Consider the following 20,233-nt stretch of genomic DNA (forward strand, 5'->3'; position numbering starts at 1 on the left):
TAGATGAAGAAGAGCGACAGTTGTCAGATCCTGTTTACTATGAAAAGACCACACCGTCAAAAACAAAAAAGAAATATACGAGAAACTACACGTCTTATTTGAATCGGAAATAATTTTAAAAAAAGGAGTATGAATTAGATTAGGTGCCTGTTAATTCTATCGTCCCAAAAACACAAAGTCTAGTAAATCCGACTGGTAGACGTTTAGTCTCTGCCATTGGCTCATTATGGTAGCCAAGGTGCTTCTTTTGGGCTTGTTACCATAGACGTGGTTGGTTGTTTCTCCCACCAGATCTGGCAACACTTCCTTCCAGGATAGGGCAGCTCTCCAGTGCTGGGAGAAGAGCCTGCAAGCAAGAGGCTTCAACGGTTTCCATGGAGGCTTGAAGCCATCTCGGGAAATTCTCTGTTTCATATCGAGGAGCTATTTAACGATATGCTCCAACATACATTCACATCATGAGCTTAAGCTTTACCCTGTGTGGACATCCAGCATTGGAACACTATTGTTGAGCTTTAACATGGTAACTGGTAAATGGACTTGAGCTTGAATAGCGCTTTTCTAGTCTTCTGACTACTCAAAGCTTGTTTACACCGCATGTCACACACCATTAGAAGTAACTAATTCCATTCATACGCATGCACGATTTAGCCCGAGGACACATCGGAGATGTTGCTGCAGAAGCTGGGGATCGTAGCCCCAAACGTTCGGTTGAGAGGCGACCGACTACGCCAACTGAGCCACAGCCGCCCCCCAACACGGGGCTCAGCATAAAAGGTCATCTTTAACATTTAGCTTTTCAGAACACAGCTTTAAATAAACAAAACATAAGCTGAGGGAAATATGGAACATCCCACCGATATCCTTGGATGTTTCTTTTTGTTTGTTTTTAAAAGTTTTCATCACAAAGACATGGCGCATTATTAAAAAAAATTCAGATGTTTGCATCTGCAGGACTACGTTATTCGTATGAGAACAAACACTTAGCAACACTTTCACACTTTGTAATTTCATTACATGTTTTTTTTTTTGCTAAAAGTTTGAACAGCCTCTCGTTATTGAATTACACAATATGTGACAATGAGGTCTTTTAAGACACTGCAATTGCCAACAACTGTGTAATCTTCCACAGTGGCATAATCTGCATTTATTGAAAATACTCACACACTGGTTTCAGGGCCATTTTTAGAGGGGGACAGCGCTTGTTTATAGAAGTTGGGAGGCCTGTGAATTAAAATGCACATGCGGCTCAGAAGCCTGTAGGTACAATTTAATTTTTAATGTGTTTACAAGTTATTGCACAAGCACCAAATGTTGTGGATACAGTTTCAGTTAATGAGGTTTGGGCTGGGGCTGTTTCGAGAAGTGCCTACAAGGCCTGAGATACAATAACATGTGCACATGTGACTGCACGCTCTTCACTGCCATATCACAGCAAGTGAGGCAACATTTCCTACAGTTTCAGGATTTCGATACATAAGATCAACACACACTCTATATTTAATTCACTCACGTACTTGAAATGTTGTTTTCAGGGTAAACTGGACCAGTCATTTCCAGATTTTAGTGGGAAGCCACTTCTCACTGACCCTAAACTGCCATCAGATACGTGTGCATACCTTACAAACACAGATATGGTCATTTTCTGTGCTAAATTGATGCGCCAGTCTTTGGCATCCAGCAAAAATAAAAGCATCTGGTGGAAGTTGGCCTTAAGATCATTCAATACTTGAACCAGGCATGAGGATTAGTTACTATATGAAGAAGGAAATCACGTGTTCCTATTTCTGGAAGGATTCATTAACAAAAGTTCAGATGGCAAATTCACGAGTAAGATCAAAGTATCTCTTCTTTGAGGTGTGTACTCAAAATGAATGCTCAGGTCAGGTCAACATTTCAGAGTCAGACTCTGTGTGTCCACGTAACCATGTATGATCTCTGAGACAAAGTGAGCGAGATGCTCTTTTGTTATTCACCACTTGTCACTTACATCTTCATTGAATATCAGATCATGTTATCGTTTACAGTTGTGTATTTTGCCATAATGTATTTTTTGCTTGTGTAACATTACAGCTCTTACTATCCCATGTTTGTTTGTGTTAGCATTAAGTTACAGGTCACTAGTGATGTTACGTTTGACACCGAGGCTTTGAAGCGTGTCGAGTAGGAGGGGCATTTCTAGCCGAGGCCCCGTATCGAGGCTCGTGTCATTTTCAGAGAAGCGCGTCATCGATGACAAACGAGGCCTCACTTCGAGTAGAACTACGTCATTGATTTGTTTGTGTTTCGGGTTGTGGATAAAAGGAAGCGAAACCCACTTGTCATGTCTCCTTGTGAGTTTGCGTTTGTTGGTTATTGAGAGTTAGAGTTTTGGTTCTATTTTTTGGAGAAATGGAGCCTGCGAGAAAGAGGAAAACGTCTCCTGTTTGGGAGCATTTTGAGTTATCATCTCCCAATAAGGTAAACGTTAAAACAAAACATTTATTTAGCAGATCCAGGAACCAAACCCGAGCCTCTATGTCGAAGTGGCGCTGCCGTAACCATTATGCTACTAAGCTTTCATGTATTGCCACACTGTATCACTTCCATTAGTTGTTATTATTTCTGTCACTATCATCGTTATCTGTGTTTATTATCGATGGCTTATTTTGATTTGAAGGTGAAGTGCTTGGTGTGCTTTAAGGATCTTTCTTTCAATCTTCTTTCCTGGACTTTTTAGTTCACATAAGTCCTCAAACTTGTTGAACAATAGATTTATATATATTGTTGTTTCATAGGCTATATCTTGATAGGAAATCATAAAACAAGATCACCGAATGATAATATGATTATATTAACTAAGGTATGTTATAAAGTAATATCACGTGAATCCTTATTGGTTACCGCAGTAGTACAATTTGCTATAACATGTCAGTAATGCAATGGCATGTGATGTGATCAATAATAATTTGGCTGCTCTAAATTGTTTTGACCAGTAGGTGTCACTAGTGTACACTGTGTTAAATGAGGCCTCGAGTAATGAATCTATTTGCGATACAATTGGCTGGAAAGCCTCATTGCTTCACAAAGCCTCATTTCGCCATCACTATGTGTTAGCATTAAGTTACAGGTCACATCAAAGTATAAATCAACTTAAAGCAAACACACAGTCTTGATTTAGTTCAGTCATTTTTATTTAGTTTCTGGAATTGCAATATATCATTGTTTGTCTGTTGTCCATACTTGCTTTTGTTTGTTCTGTTGTCCAGTTCTCCATGTGGTCCCATGCAGCTAAAGGGGCTGGCCCAGCACTTCCTGGGTATTTATAAGGTTGATGATGTCATCGCCCCATTTTGTTAATGGGGCAGTCTATAAAACCAGGAGACATTTGTTCCTGCGGGGGAAAAGAGGTGAAGACGTGCTGCCTTAAAACACGGTCCTTAATCTGATTTAGGTATGGGTTAATTAACCTGATTTTTCATTGAACTTTCATTGTTTTATGAAGTTAACACGTTTTGGGATTATCACTGTAAATAAATGCTCACCTCTGGAAAAACGCCATCTGCTCGGTTTGCCTTCGTATCACCTTCCAAGACACTTGTGTCAAACTACTTTTAGCACAAGTACAATCTTTGATCCAAGAATGACCTTGTGAGGTCAAATGAGGAGCAAAAAGTAGACATACTGTGTTCACATGTGACACTGTCAAACACAACTACTGAATCAACCCGATGTGTGGTTAGTATGCAATACAAGAGCAAATGGCAGAATTCCATATAAATGCAGAAAGATAATATTGTCTGGAGAACAGTAATGCAAATAGAGGCCCTGCAGCAACGGCATTCATTTGTAAATGTATATCAAGCTGAAGGCAATATTTTTATGTTTTCATGTTTTTTATGACTTGGTAAAGCTACACTGTATAAATTAAACCTATTGAACCAATAATCATACCTCAAGTCCGTTACACAGTATAACCACAATGAACAGAGGCACCGATTTGTCAGAGATTTTTTTTTTGTATTAAAGGACCAATCTGTAAGATATCTACTGAATAAAATGACAACATGATCTTTCTAGATCATCAGACATCAAGGAAACTTCTCTCGAAATCTGTAGCCCCAGAACCTTTGCTGCAGCTTTCTCTTGGAACAAATGACAAAAAGGCCCGCAACTTGAGCTGCTCTCTTTATTTGGGAGATAAGACAGCTGAAGTCAGACAGGAAATGTTGGGAGGAGAATGTGAGGGATGACATGCAGCAAAGGGCTGAGGTCAGATTCAAATCCACGGCCGCACTATATCCTCTGTACATGGGGCGTGTGACATAACCGCCCATTCTGCCTGATTTATTTATGATTGTGGGCGACTTGGACAAATATTTCCTGTCTAATTTGTTACTATACGTCTTTTAATTATAGTCATGTATATAATAGAATAGAATTACTTTATTGATCCCAAACTGGGAAATTGTGGAGTATCGTATCTTGTATTATTGTTTGTGTGTATAACCCCTCGCTTCAAAGGACTCAAGAATCTCTTTTCATGACAAGCGGTTGTTTGCACATTACAGTTCTCACGGTGTGTCGGCGTGATGGCATGATGTCATAATAAGATGAAGATGCTTCACAGGATTGCTGTAGCAATGAACTGTCGTTTCAGAGAGTCAACCTAAAGAATGTCTGTTGTTATGAAAAGAGCTACACCACTCTTTAAAAAGAGATTTTGAATCCCCTCGAGGTATACCAGGTTTTCCAGGCTGAATAAAAACAAAAATACGAAGTGTTGATTTGATTCCATCCCGGCATTCAAAAGGACCTCATCTGTCCCACATTGCTGCAAACCAAATATATCTAAAGACTATTCTTCAGATAATCCCCTCTGATTGGCTTAACACAGATCACCTCACAAGGCCGCCTGGAATGAGATCTTGTCATGAAGCGACAGTATAAAGGGCTGCAGGATTGGTAACGCTTTACTACTTTGAGCCTGAATCAGATCATTTAAATGTTGTACTCAGTGTTTAAAAACGTTTTTTTTTTTTTAAAGAATTACATTTTTTGTTAGTACTCACTAGTGCATGTACTCCCAGACTTCTAAAGTGATGAAAAATAAGTAGACTATGTGATTGAACATCACTATGAATGATGCACAGGCCACAGCACAGAGTAAAAGACTTATTGTTTACTTGTTTCAAATGTTTGACATTCAACATCCATCCATTATCTATTCCACTTTTCCTGTTCGGGGTCGCAGGGGGCTGGAGCTGATCCCAGCTGTCATTGAGCGAGAGGCGGGGTTACACCCTGGACTGTTTGCCAGTCAATCACAGGACTGGCATACAGAGAAAGACAACCAGTCACACCTACGAGTCACCAATTGACCTACATAGCATGTCTTTGGATTTAAGCCGAAGTAACCAGAGAGAACCCACAGATGAACAGGGAGAACATGCAAACTCCACACAGAGAGGCTCCTGTCGGACAGGGATTTGAACCATGAACCTCCTTGTGTGAGGCAACAGCGCCAACCACTTAATCACCATGCAGCCCCATTCAAAGTCAAACTGTTAAAATAATAGCTTTTTAAATGATAACAAAAAAAATTTCTAGCGTTTCATGAAAACTTACTTGTTAATCTATCGCTCACATAAAATACAGAAAAGTTATTTTCAGTGTGCCACAGAGTTCTGATTTATTTTTCATATATACATACATAAGTCTACACACACACCTCCATGGCACACATATGTTCAAAACACACAAATGTTTGCATGGGTTGCACATAAAGGCTCAACACCATGTTGCGCTCTGCGCCTTTCCTCTTCCCCTTCTCATTATCTTCCTTTTCTCTTCATTCTAATTCCTGCTCTGCCACGCCTTTCACCCAGCACTCTGCTGCCTGTTTCCTCTGACTTTCATCTTTGCCCTGTCAGGTGAGCCCTTTGAAGGTGTGTGCAGGGTGAGGAAGGGCGAGGAATCGGCTCACAATCCATCCCAGAGTCATTAAGAGTACAGTTATGCCACAGCTTCAGCTCCCCCATTTAATGAGACGTACTGTATACTTTGTCAACAGAGTACAAAGAGCGCTTTAAGACTGAAGGGCGGATATATAGTATATTGGGTCATGCATTGCCAAAGGTTGTTTCTTTAACTCTCCAAAGAAGACTTCTATGGTTTTTTGAATCCCTTCAGATGTAGTTCGGAGCAGGTCAAACCGAGTGTAAGCTCTCTGCACTTTGCCTGGGTAATCAGTTTGATGGAGTAGGTGCTCAACTCCTCAGGTCTGGGGAAAGAACAAAGTTAGAGCACTTTTATGACAACCTCCCAGATTTATTTCCCACCATCCTGCTCTTTCAGACAAGCGAGACAGAAGGAGAGAAAGAAAGAGTTAGAGGGAAGACGTGCGATTATACAACAATGCAACAAACAATCTAAAAGAGTGATAGTGTTCCTGTCCTTTTAAAAAACAGGCATCCATTTCCAAAATGAACTGCATCGCTGAATAAATCAGTCTGAGGTTAATAAAGTTGTCATGTGTTTGATTTTCCTGCGAAAGAAGGGAGGCGAGAAAAGGAGAAAACAACGGCAGAAATATGACCCCATCAGCATTATCTCTGTATTTTATTGTTTCCGCAGAGGTCACGGCGAACACACCGCCTTCTGTCATTTTTCCTACAACATTTCCTATGGAATTTTTCTTCGGATGTTTAAATCAAAAAACCATAGGGATTTGACATTCGAGTATATGTCAACAGAAATGGTACAGATAGAGTACCGAGCTCTTAAGCTCCCCCTGAAAAAGGCTGAGCTCCCTACAAGCTCCCCTCTCTTTGAATTTTGGGGTGAAAACATACGGAAAATCCTCAATGGATTATATCAGTGAGTAAAAAAACTTAGAATCATAATTCATGTTTTGATTTTCCAGCAATGTGAGTAATAACATCAATCTACCATTGCTATTTGTAAGACTCTATCAGTTAGTTTGTTTCAGTATGATTTAGAGGCTGACATTTTTTAGGGAGTCCTGCTGGTCACTGGATTTCCTGCGGGATTCCCCCGGAGCGGATTTCAGAGCTAATCAGAGGGTTGGGACCGGACAAGAACAATAGGAAAACTGGAGTGGGAATATGATAACAAGACCAGTTTTATATTAGCACACAAGTAAATGAATAAAGGCTATAATTTCTATCAGCTTTGGTGTCTATTTGCTGGTTAAACGTACATGATAAATGTTGTGTACGACCGCGCACGGTCATGAGCGCCCTGCAGCCGTCACATTAATAAGAACAACAATGGATTCAGAGAAAGCAGGAATAACTGATCTGAAGTGATGAAGGCAGAGTTTTACGTAAAGTTTAAAACAATGATTCTTCTGTTCAACTGACAGAGCTCTGTCATTTTAAGTAATAATGCTTCTGCCATACTTATTACTGAGGTCTAACGTTAGCTACGACTTAAAGGCAACTGCTAGCTAGCAGGAGCTGTGAAGTACTGTTTCCATGTCTTGAATCTTTGGCTCTTGCACTTGTTTAGGAGAACGGTGTATCAAATCCGCTTACCATCACATGTTATTGATATGCTTTGGTGTCCTGAGCTTTGCAGTATGGTGCCGTTTTGCGTACTGCATCATGTTGGTAGTTCATTCGTGTCTTGCAGTATTTGCTTACTGTAGTTGTCTTTTCTGTTATCTGCTCACCTTGCGTTAAAGGAAGAATGTGACATTTTTTGATCCAGTAGATGTCGCCCTTGAGCAGCAGCATAAATCATAAACCAACTGTTGTTTGGCGACACTTCCGCCATACTGAAGCCTCCGCTCTCCTCCAGTGTGTCGGAGTTTGCACGGACGAGTGTTGCGCAAGTGGCAGAAAAAAATTGTTCCTTAGCTCAAGCTGCACTTGCCTGTGTCCTGCATTGCTGTGTTAGCAGGCTAATGTTAGCACACTTTAGTTAGCTCGTAGCTTCATATTGCACATCAATTGACACAGAATGATCATGATCTTACAACACAGCTGGTGGGACTCTGGCTTCTCACTCATTGTACACAGTCATGACTCAGAGAGACATTCACAGAGGATATACTTGATTTATGCATATTTACGAGTAAAATGTTGCAAATTCTTTCTTTATTGACACATTATGAAACTCCAAGTCTTCTGCCATATCTGTATGCCTCTCTTCTTCATTGAAAAAGACACGCTCAAAGTAGATAGCGCCCTCTACTTGTTAAGTAGAGAGTATTACAGTTTGTTGTGAAATTGATTTAAATTGTCAATATTTTGTATACATTTTTAACTTCTATCAATGTTTCGTTGCATCCCTAGTAGCTACTGTAAACGGTCAACCCCTAAACTCCCCAAATACATTTCCCCATGCTTTTGTTGTTCCACTGTTAGAGGCAGGTGTAACTCAGAAACACACATTTGACATCCCAACAAGCACCGTGCGCCAATTACATATGCAAGTCACTGCTTCCAAGTTTTTTTTCTTCTTTTTTTTTTACGACTTTGTTCCTCAAGTCCTTTACAATTTAATTGTTATTCTTTCTCCTTTCTCTCCTCTTCATTCTGTTTTTTCAGGCTCACTCTCACCAATTAAAGTCAATCAGCCGTCCGAGTGGACCTGTGACTGCTAAAAGGAACTGCAGACAAAGCGATGGCCGACAGTGATGGCATCACTATTCATGGAGCCGATTTCAGCTGTCCTCCACAATAACGAGAGAGGAGACGGAGAAGGAGGAGGAGTGCAGAAACTGACACAGCAGGGGGCTCAGCAGAGTCTACAAGGTTGCAAAAGAAAATACTTTACCGCCATGAGAGTCGGTGTGCCAAAACAGCCGTAATATGTTTTTGTGTTGTGTTCCAATTAAAGTGAACCTGACTGTTCAATTTCAGTATCCAACATAACACCTCAAGTGGACTAACTTTCTCTGACAGCTCCAGTAGAAATAAGTTGTCCAATTACCAGCAAATGATTACAGTTGACCATACTGTTCTTATTTTATTTATATCTTTCAATATTCTTCATTATTATTGTAACATGATCTGTGAAATTGATTATTTCTGTGACGTACTGCAGCTTATTGATGACAAACTGAGGTGACTCTCCGTCGCTGTGAACGCTGCATGTGCTTACAAATAGGTGTGCACTTTGGCACAGCGGGGAGAGTGAGTCGTTTGACCTGTGCCCAGGAGATTATGGGTGATTTGAGGCCCCTTCTTTGTGCAATGACATGTCATGCTCAGCTACACACACACACACACACACACACACACACACACACACACACACACACACACACACACACACACACACACACACACACACACACACACACACACACACACACACACACACACACTACAAAGCGACAGTGTGACCCCGTGCATGCTGCTGTCATCGTAAAAATTGCCCTTTTTTAGAGGAGCTGTAAGTTATCAGTTGTCAGAACAGAACATGGGAGGGACTTCCCATAACTTGACACATAACTGTAATGTACAGCACAGTGTAGGCATTTCTCTGTGTGTATGTGCACAAAGATGCTTAAGGACATACGAGCACAACTGTATGAAGTCACAGCTTTACCCGACAGATTTTTATCAGTTGATTGGATTGAGCTTTTAAATTTGAATTTTTTTTTACTATTGTTTTTTTCTTTTTGATTCAAAGCAAAATATTAATACGCCCAGTTGTTTTTCATCTCTGACCTCTACGATGCATATTTATGAGAATATTTGCATACATATCAATGCTATGTGTAGTTCAACAGAATCACAGTATTAACAAAAGCATGGAGAAGAACATACTGATAATCAGAATACTTAATGCGCAGATACATTTCATGCAAGGACATCGTACTGGTCGCATGCGGTGGTGCCCCAATCGCTGTGACAACACCAACCCCTCCCACCCGCTCTAGGAGGTCAATGCAGCTCACCTGGAAAAGTTCAGCAGTCTTTCAGTTTCGTGTGAAAGCACAAATCTAGTTATAAGTCAGGTCACCATTGATTTTAACTTCATTATTAACGTTTTACTTTCCATGCGACTTTTTTCAACTAAGACGCTGGTGAAGCTTACCAACTCAAGCTTCTTCACCAAACTAAAGGTCAACTAAAGATCATATAGACAAAAGCTCTCCGCAGCTCGGCTTATAGCCCCTTATGTTCTTCATTCACAAATGAAGAGCAAAATAAAATATATTCAGTGTTGTTTAAGTTTCGATCATGTTGCCCGTTGTTCTTTTTAGGAGAAGAACTCTCTGTACATTTTGATTTTTGTGAAAAACTCTTCACAAAATCATGAATAAGAACAGCAATAGTGAGATTGAGGAAACCCATTTGAGATGAGACCCAGTTTGAAGAGTCGGGTATGGCTGTATCCTGGCGCTCTCTCGTCTGTGTTCTCTTGTCTGTGTTCTCACGTCTCATGTGCTCTCGTGCCCCGCCCCCCTCAGAAATCTACAACGGCAAACCCACAAGAACTAAGTGTCTCCTGACCCATCCAGTCCTTTGTTTGTGGTCTGTGTAAATCTTACAACACAGAGAAAAATGCTCCGTTTGTATTTATGTTCATCATTTCTAATGATGTTGCTGCTTTGTTGGAGACTTTTCATTCTGAAATTAAAATAATTTATCCTTAATTACTCCCGCGAGGTGGAATTCAGTTTTACACTCTGTTTAATGAACATGCTACACACACATGCACAAACAGGATCCTATGGACGTGCATTAATGGAGAGGTCTCAGAATGAGGGTGCTGCCCACAGCGAGCGCTCCAGAGCAGTTTTTGGGGTTTGATGCCTTGCTCAAGGGCGCCTCGGCAGTGCTCAGGAAGTGGACTGGCACCTCTCCAGCTACCAGACCAATTTCCGGACTTCACTTCATCCCTCCGGTTCCAAGTCCCTACAGACTGAGCTACTGCCGCCCATTCAAAGTACTGTTGAAAGTAACAGTATTAAAATGTGGGGGGAAAAAAAACAAGAAAAGTAAAATGTGCTTTCTTGAACGGTGTGTAAAAGTGTGTGTGTGTGTGTGTGTGTGTGTGTGTGTGTGTGTGTGTGTGTGTGTGTTTACATATATATATATATCTATGTACGTATATATAAAAAAATATTAGTCTTCGTTTATACACAAACATTTTATTCTGTTAATGTTTTTAAGTATTTAATTACTGACAATTCAATTGCATGACCTCCGGAGCTTTATTTTGAAAATTTGAAGCTCAGGCGGCTCGGCTTTAGGCACACAGACATGAGCACACAGAGGAGAGCACACAGAGGAGAGTAGCCAGGCTGCAGACTTACAGTCTAGAGTTTGAAGGTTGATATAAGCCCCTCCTTTTAATTCAATGTATTATTATTTAGATCCTCTTGCCAAGGGACAACAAATGTAAATCAGCTATATGGCTACCTCTGACCCATCAGTTGTGTTGTGCATGTCCCCGCTCAAATAAACTAAACTAAGTGTTTGTGTCAGTCAATCAGTTTACTCCACAAAGCAGGTTCCATTCTGTTTGATCCGTGTAAAACACTGACTTGCCTATCCTCCTCCCTCTCTTCATCTGTACCCTTGACTCTATTTGCATTTTGCTTTCAGTCTCCTTTTGTTCAGGGATACCCTTGGCAGGGATTCTGTGCTTGCTTCCTTGATAATCTGTAGGTCTATTTTTCAGTGAGGAAATTACTGTATGTGTACATGTGTTATCTTGGGCGCAAAGATCGTTCTCCATATGGGTTTGAATGAGAGAAACGAGCCTTCAAATGTATAGATGTATTGTGGACAATGTAAGTGAATGCTAACACTTCATCAATCTCCGAGGAGTAGCTACAAGTGAGTATATATTTGAACTGGAAGTTTAGATGGTTGGGTTCTGAGTCTCCCACTGCGTGCAGGATAGCTCCTCAGTTGGAATTTAAGCCCTGCAGCCTCAAGACAAGATGGCAGTGTCAGTAACTTGCTGTGACAGCCACTCAGCCACGGCTGCAGACGAATGTCCCAGAATTCGGAAAGGTGCTTTGCTCCAAACCAAAATGAGAGGTGAGGCAGAAAGATGAGCAATAAGATCAAGAAAGACAGAGAAATGGTGATCTTTTTCTTTTGTCACAAACATAATTTTCTAAGTCAGTGTTGATTTAGAAAAACTGTTACATTGTCGCTATATTGCAGATCTTTACATGAGACAGGTTTCCTTCTAAATGTTGCACAATGTTTGCCCAATTTTATTTAAAATCAGCGAATCATTTGGTATTGCATTGCAACATATGAGATATAAGTTCATTGAGATTAGCTCATGCACGACAGCTGCTGTAATGCAATGCATAACATCTCAAAATCCAACTAATAAGTATATGTCTGAAAATACACCGGACAGCTAAAAATCTGGATAGTCAAATACAGTTTCATGGTAACACAGGGGTGAGCAGAGTACTGTCTCGTCAGCATTGGACAATTTGACCAAGGATTAATTGTTCAGAGGATGTCATAATAAGTGTAGAAAAGATGTCCCTTTTTACTGCAGGAGTGCAAAGAACATCAACAGCAACTTCAGTTGCAGTTTGTTAGCTCTGCTCCGATATGACTCCATGCTCCCTTGTCCGTTCTCAGAGCGCAGCACAGAGAAGCATCGCCAGACAGCTAGATCCCGAGACCAAGGAGTTCCCACGGTATAAAACCCTTATGACCACAACAACAAACACACATAAGTTCAATGCTCCCAATCGTCAAAACAGAAAAAGGTGTCGCGACAATTTAGCAGTAACAGCGGGGCTCCATTTGACCTTCACCCAAATAAATAAAAAAACGTAAATAATAATACAATAAAAGCTTTGAATTATAACACACAATTTACTCAATGAAGCAACACACAAACATACTCTACCATTGTGAAGGTCCTGGTGGTTTTCAGTGATCTTGTAGTTTTGCATAGAGGCACCATTTGCAACCAGAGTGGCACAGCTTTTAGCTAGCTTCATGGCTTCCACATGGAGCTTATACTCAAACTGTGATTGCCAATCTCAATGTCTCTCACTGTATTGTGTGATCATATTTTCTGATTCAGTAACGGTAAAAGCCAGAAGGTTTATAAAGAAGCATAGAGGCTACACTGCCACTATAGTGTTTAGAAGGTGGGCTGATCCACTGATTCACCACATCTGTCTCTGGAGGACCATACATATATTCAGTCAAATGGAATGAAAATATATTTCTTTATGCACACTTCACACTTGCAAAACAACATTTTCTATTTAAAATTAAGGTAGGTGTTCATCCTTGGTATGTTCAAAGTAAAGGTCAAATATTGGCAGGAACGCTTCATTAAATCCACAACACAGTAGATAAACTGCTGCGATTATCCTTTCAGCGCTTCTCTGCGCCTGTGGCCTGGATCTGAGGGCCACTCTGCTGCCTCATCTCCCCACACAAAAGAGCACCTTGCCAGGCACATAATCCTCTCAGACCCCATATAGGGCCTGGAGCTCTGGATCTCCCCCTTGAGGTTGAAGCTAACCGCTAACAAATTCTAGCATCTGGACAGTCGTCGCTAAATGCTAATGACGAATACAATGAGTGAAGGGATTATAATTGTATATCTGTCTGGGGGTCTAGAGAAAGGGTTGATTCTTAAATAGCACATTAATATATTCTGCACACATTTTCAGTGATGTTCAGGGATTTTTGTGGGAAGCGAACGACTAGGCGAGGCGGAGAAGGTTAGAAAGGGAATAAGTGGTAGGGGTGCTTTCAAGAATCTCCCCCAAAGCTACAGAATCTGTTCTGCTTTTTAAATACCCAAATCAGTTTGACTGTAAACCCACATACACACACACAAACACACACACACACACACACACACACACACACACACACACACACACCTACAAACACTTTAGCCCAGAAAGTCTCGTAGACACCCCTGATGCTTCCAACTCAGTGTTTTTCGTTTCCTGTCATCTTGTGTGTGGAGAAAGCCTTCAGAGAACTCCCATTAACGTCTCACACACACAAACACACACACACATTTGCCAATTGTTAACGAACCCAAAGTTCCATCATGGTTTCCAATTTATGCTAACAGTGATGAGCTATATAAACCATAACACCATACCTTATATACGGTCCTCCTTATGGTCCTACTTCAGTGTTGCTAGCCAAAACAAAACCGGCTTATGCCTTCCTTCTTCTTATCATCTAGTGTCTGTTGAAGAATAACTCAATTAGCTGATTAACATGTCAGGAGGTGTGAGACTGCGCCTACTCAGGGCATCAAAGAAGGTACACTTGGGTGCGTCGGTACTGGAGAAAATTTTGAAGAATGGCAGAGGAGATACCCGCACACCAATTCCTGAGATAGATGCAAAAATGTTATCTTTAATTAAAACATGAGTGGTCAAAAAATAAAAGGTGCTCACAGTGCAAAAATGTGAACAAAAACCGCAGCAAACGTTTTGGGACTGAAATGTTATTTCTGACCACTCAGGTCTTGATTAAAGAGACTATTTTTGCATTTATCTCAACCTGTGGACTTTTTTTGTGGCTTTTTAGCCCAGTGGAATTGGTGTGCGGGTATCTCCTTTAGCTGATTAAAACATGGTGCAGACCAAAGACGAAAAGGTCACTAGTTGCTCTCACAGTCTTTATAAAACATGAATGGTGTCATGATTCACATCATGGCAGCCCTCCCTTCTCCTTTTGGTGTGTTGTTTGTCATTCCCTGTCTGTCTAATCCTCATGTGTCTCTCCCCTGTCTGTGTCTGTGTGAGTGTGGTGGTCGGGGTTTCGTTTTCCCAGGCGGCGCCAGGTGTAGCTCGTTGGTGATCAAGGGTCTCACCTACAAAGACTTCTCTCTGCCTCACCTCGCCGCCAGATTGTTTCAGCAGCCCGTGCGGTATCCGGCTTTCTTGGCTCCTTACAGATAAATGTTCCTTGTTGACGTAGCTTTTGTATCTAACCTCTTTCATTTTGTCTTTGCTCACCAGATCGCCTTTGTGTTTTCTTCATTCACCTGTGCACTTTTGGACACCGCACTGGGATCCACGGACACTGCCACGTGGGACCTCGGGACTTCGCACTACCCCTCCCCCTCGCACATTTTTGAGTCACGTTTTGGAATAAACTCTTTGTACACGTATCCTGCCTGACTGAGTCGTGCTTTTGGGTTCCAGATTTAGTACTAGCCGTAACAAATGGTCTCAGTGAAAACACCCATTGGTTTCTGAAGAAAGTTTGAAGCTGAACAATTGCAGTCGCCATGTTGGAAAAACGTCCTCTAATTTATTTTCAACCATTTGAGAAACAGGCAAAGGGGTTCCCCAGAAAACAGCTATAACGCACCCAACTGTCAGTTAATTCCACCACACACCTAATTATACAAATGTATGCATAACTGTTGCTTGTTAAAGGGGTGTCTTGGGCTTTTGGAGTCAGCCTCAAGTGGATACTCAAGGAACTAATTTTCTTTGCACTTCCACATTGACTTCATGTTTAACAAAGGAAATTGTTGCTTGGTTACTTTTTAATACTGATCTCTATCAAGTTCACCCTGACTCAATACAAACTAACCAAGAAGGTCAATTTTAAATTGGATCGCAATTTACAAGAAAAGCCTCAAGCTGAAATTGTGATAATAAATCTACTGAAAAGTCATATGTCTGGCTGTGATTGGAAAGTTGTTGGAATGGTGCAATGATAACCAGGAAAGAAGTGTTTTGCGGGGACATAAGATGGTCCCCTGTGTCTCAACAAAACCCCATACAAAAACAACCAGCAGGGTGTGAAAACAGTGTGAGTTTTACATCTGGTAGGATCCGTAGAAAAAGGCAAAAACAACTCTGATCCTTTAGCATTCTTTGTCATTGGTTAACTGTCTGTAAGTATTTCCTCCAATATGTGACGAGTGAAGGAGGATGGGAGCTCTTGGAACATACTTAATAACAGATGATTACATCGGAGCATCTGAAACAAATGTTGAACCTTGGTTTGGACGAGTGGAGTTTTGTGGATCAGTGTCTGTTGTTGATAAATCTAGATGTTCAATTTAGATACATAGTAGCTTATGAGGCCTACCTTTTGGAGCAGCTGCGGTCTTCTGGTGTTGGGATGTTGAAGAAATGTGAGGATCTTCTTTTAGATTGTTAGCATCCCTCTGTCTATCCCTCTGCCTGATGAAGAAAGAAAGACACACAAGTCAATATATTTGCTTCAACATCTCTTTTATTAAATGGTAAACAGTGGCGATTCTACCTTCTATTTAGGTCTATTCAGGCCTAGGCAAAAATTTATTGGGGGGCCCTTCAACCACCGTTTATCACCACCAGTGTTCCAACGCTTACTCCTCTTCCCTTTTGTTACTCTTTCTTTGGTCTTTGGTTTTCAAAACAGCAATGCATGCTATGCTTAGCAGGGCAACAAGAGTGAGTGCTGTCAGATGGGGCCCCTTAAGGGAGGCTCCTACTGTCATTGGAAAATTTGCACATTTTTAGCCACTGCTGTGGTGTAAAGTATGTCAGCCCTCGAGGCCCCCCTACTGGCCTGGGGCCCCAAGCAGTTGCCTGCCGTGCCTGTTGACCATCAGCACCTCTGATGGTAAACAGACTTGAGCTTGTATAATGCTTTTCTAGTCTTCTGACTACTCAAAGCACTTTTACAACGCACGTCACACCTACCCATTCACACATTGATGGCAGAAGCTGCTTTGTAAACTTTCCATCAGAATCAACTAATCCCATTCATGCCGTCAGCGAAAGCTATTTGGGGTTATGTGTCTTGCCCAAGGACAGATCAGACATTTGGCCGACCGAGCGACTCTACCACTGATCCACAGCCAATAAAGCCAACAAATGTCTATTATCTCTGAAATTTCACCCTTGGGATTTTCTACCATCAACACAGGAACTGCTCTGGATAAACAAATATCAGACACTTAGCATGGACACAAGAGGAACTGGGGATTCACTGCCTTGCTCATGCACAGCTTGACATTATAGATTTCCCATAGGCCTTTGGATCCGTCAATAATCTAACCTTTGTAGAGCCTGCTGTCAATATTCAGCTGTGTTATTTTCCATCAATGAAAGATTGGTCTTAAGGAAACATATTGTGAAGGGGGTATGGAGGACATCCACACAGAAACAGAGGTGACTGTACCCTCCACCTCCATCAATTATTCCAGCAACTCAATACTTTCTTACTGTCTCTCTATCACTTGTTGACATCCACATCCCCTAAAGCTTATATCAGGTGCACGTCAGGTTTTGTACATCCTTCTGGCTTTAACTGAAGGGTCTTTCTTGGCAAAACACAGCTTCCATTTGTGATACAAAGAATGTATTTTCTAACATTGGTATCATCAACTTGACAGAAGTTCATTGGCCAAAAGCACATGAATGTTTGGCAGTGAAATAGAAAAAAAAAGAATGTCAACAGCTATAACAAAAAAAAATTTAAAGAAAATATGTGTTTGTGCACTTCTGTGCTTGAGATGACAGATAGGCCAATGTGGAACTTAAATGGGGACCCTGATGACCCTTGACAAGAAACAATGTCTCAGTATTTTTGTTTTCCATGCCTGACAGAGTTGCTTGCCTGTACGCAAAAGCTGGCACATTACTTTCTTTGGCTGGCTATGATCCTTTGTGATCCTACAAGCTCAGGTTCTGCTTAATCTTGGTGTGAAAGTCCTGCAGGGAAAGTAGTATCATTCAAGCATTGAATTCAACTGAAGCACCTCTCTCAGAGCAGAGCCTTCCTGTCCTGAGTGGAGCTTTGTCGAAACTAGGATGTGATATTTCCTGCCAGGATTCTCTACAGATCCAGATTAGAAGGATCCTCTGATTTCTGCTGAGATGCCTGAGGTGGTAAAGGCACTGTTATGTGTCTGTTACTGCTGTCCATATCAGAACATCATTGATCCTCTCCACACTGGTTCCACTATCTTCAGATAAATGTATAACCTCAGTTTATGTGCTCTCATCTAGTCCACAATCTGCTTGTTGCTAGTGGCCTGACACTTCCTTCAGTTAGGACTCTCACTTTTGTTGAATATCAGGCGTAACACGGCAGCGTCCTAAACCTAAAGAAAAAGATGTGGAGAAAAAGTGGAGCTTAGCCTGAACTCTTTGAACGGTTATACCTGCAGGCTGTAAAGAAGCCTTCTGATACAAGTGGACAATAATGAAGCAGGAGGGACCCAGCAATGACATGCGAGAGGTTCCTAATAAGTGTCGCTATATGGAGCACACAATAAAAACTATAAAAGTTAACTCAAGTTTCTGGAACTGGAGGAGGAGGAGGACTCATCTGTAATATTTAGGGTCTTTGCTTTGATTTCAAAAGCCTCGTAAACCAGACTCCATTTCCTTGTATGTTTACACATACTTAGCCAATAAAGCTTATTATGGTTGTTTAAGTGGAAATAAATATACAAGAGAGAAAAACTATGCTCTGTACGTTTACCTGCTCAATTCACACATTGGTTTGCATGGTGAGCTGCAGGGCAAAGTCTCTTTAATGACAGTCTCAGTTTGCGTTGTCAGATGAAGTGCTCCAATAGTTGAGTTTGACTGACACCCACTGATAAATCAGTGTGAACAGAGCAGCAGAAAATGTTCACTCGTTCTCCTGCTTGTTGAGGGAGTGTGTTGTGTGATGTGTTTGTGGTGTAGCTTGTATGAAGCATTTGGAAGAATCTCTGGAGATAACGTGTTATTGGTCTGCAGCTCCGGGCAGCAGAAATGCAGACAAATGTATAATTAAACAGTAGCAATCATGAAAGGTGCTTCCACTTCTCCTTAAGGAGGGATTTGTCTTTGTGCTCTCCTCCTCTGCCTTCCACTCTCTCTATTAACTACCAAGGATGGCTGGAGCTCCTTCAAAAGTCATAGAAAACCCCTTAATTGTCTAAATGTTAAACAGAGAGTGTCCTGAATTTTAATAGTTAAACACAACTGGGGTTTTGAGCTAAGTCACAGACTTACCGGGAACTTGTTCACTATAGCTGATAAATTATGTAACAACTGAGATGATCATTTTTATTTCTACGAGTTAATTCTCCAAAAATATACTGAACATTTTCAAGTCACAATTTTGTTGTGATTGGAGATTCGCAGTCTTCCCTTTTTTTCTTTATTCTCTACAAAATAAGAGGCCAATGTAAACATACTCAAAGTTTCACTATGAAACAGTCACAAATATATTTGTCTAAGGAGTAAGCATCAAAGGATTCTTCATTGTTAAATTTGGTTACTTTAAAACTGCTGATCCATGGCGTCTATGGCCTAGAGGTTAGGTCCCCTCCCGTGTAGGGAGGCTATAGCCCTCAAAGCGGGCGGCCTGTGCTCAAGTCCGATCTGTGGCTCATTTCCACATGTCATTCCCAACTCTCCCTCCAGATTTTCTACCCTATCCAAAGGCAAAAAGCTTAAAAATAAATCTTTAAAAAAACTGCTGATCCTCTACTCTTGTCTTCTCCTCCTCTCGCTGGCTTGCTCATCCACCGTCCCCACATTTGTCTTTTTGTCTCCACTTCTACCTCCCACTTCGGATCTCTTTCAATAGTTTTTTTTCCCTTTTCTTCCTCCCCCCTCTGTCTATCTTCTCCTCCCTCTCTCTGGGTACACTCTAATTCCTGACTGCCTCCTCGTTTTCTTTGCAAGCCTCCTCCTCTGTCTTTCTGGCTGCAGCATCTTTTTCCCGCCGACATTTGGGTTTAAATGCTGTGAACTAAACTTACCTTTCAGATACACCAGCTCCTTGAGCATCCTCAGAAGGATCATTTGCTTCATAAGACCATGTGAAGTTTTGACACAAGACAAAAATGAGATTTGGTTCCAATTGCTTTGCTAGTTCACATTCATTCTGTACACATATAAGGTAAGTAAGATAAATCTTGATTCATCCCACAATGGAGAAATTTACAATCACAGGAGAACTACAAGATCACGTGGGAATAAAGAGAAAAACGTGCAAACAAACAAACACTGACTTTCTGTCTGGGTCGTTCTCTTCTGTCCAGCTTGATGCATGCATAAAATAGACTTGCAGCGTATTTGAAACGGAGAAAAGCATTGTTGCGCTGCTGGCACGTGCCAAAGACAGACCCCGGCGCTTGCTGTGGAAACTGGAGCATTGGGTAGAGTGGAAGCAAACGGCAGCGTATAGGGCGGTGCTGACGGACTGCAGCATGGAGGGAGTATGTGGAAATTGGGAGTCAAGGCCCTTCCAGATTTATTCTTACTGCTTGGTGGCTTGTACCTGTGAAGGCG

At 41.3% G+C, this 20,233-nt stretch overlaps 1 protein-coding gene across 5 annotated transcripts in view; it reads right to left on the bottom strand.

Moving 5' to 3' along the window:
• The window catches only part of LOC132955687 (RNA binding protein fox-1 homolog 3-like), a 548,807-nt gene that overhangs the window by 445,824 nt on the left and 82,750 nt on the right, over window positions 1-20,233 (bottom strand). For all 5 annotated transcript variants that reach the window (XM_061028634.1, XM_061028638.1, XM_061028637.1 and 2 more), the window contains exon 2: window positions 16,038-16,132. The gene's annotated coding sequence lies outside the window, so the exon portion shown is untranslated. The remainder of the gene's footprint in view (window positions 1-16,037; window positions 16,133-20,233) is intronic.

This window comes from Labrus mixtus, chromosome 21, assembly GCF_963584025.1.
Source record: "Labrus mixtus chromosome 21, fLabMix1.1, whole genome shotgun sequence".
Lineage (NCBI taxonomy): Eukaryota > Metazoa > Chordata > Actinopteri > Labriformes > Labridae > Labrus > Labrus mixtus.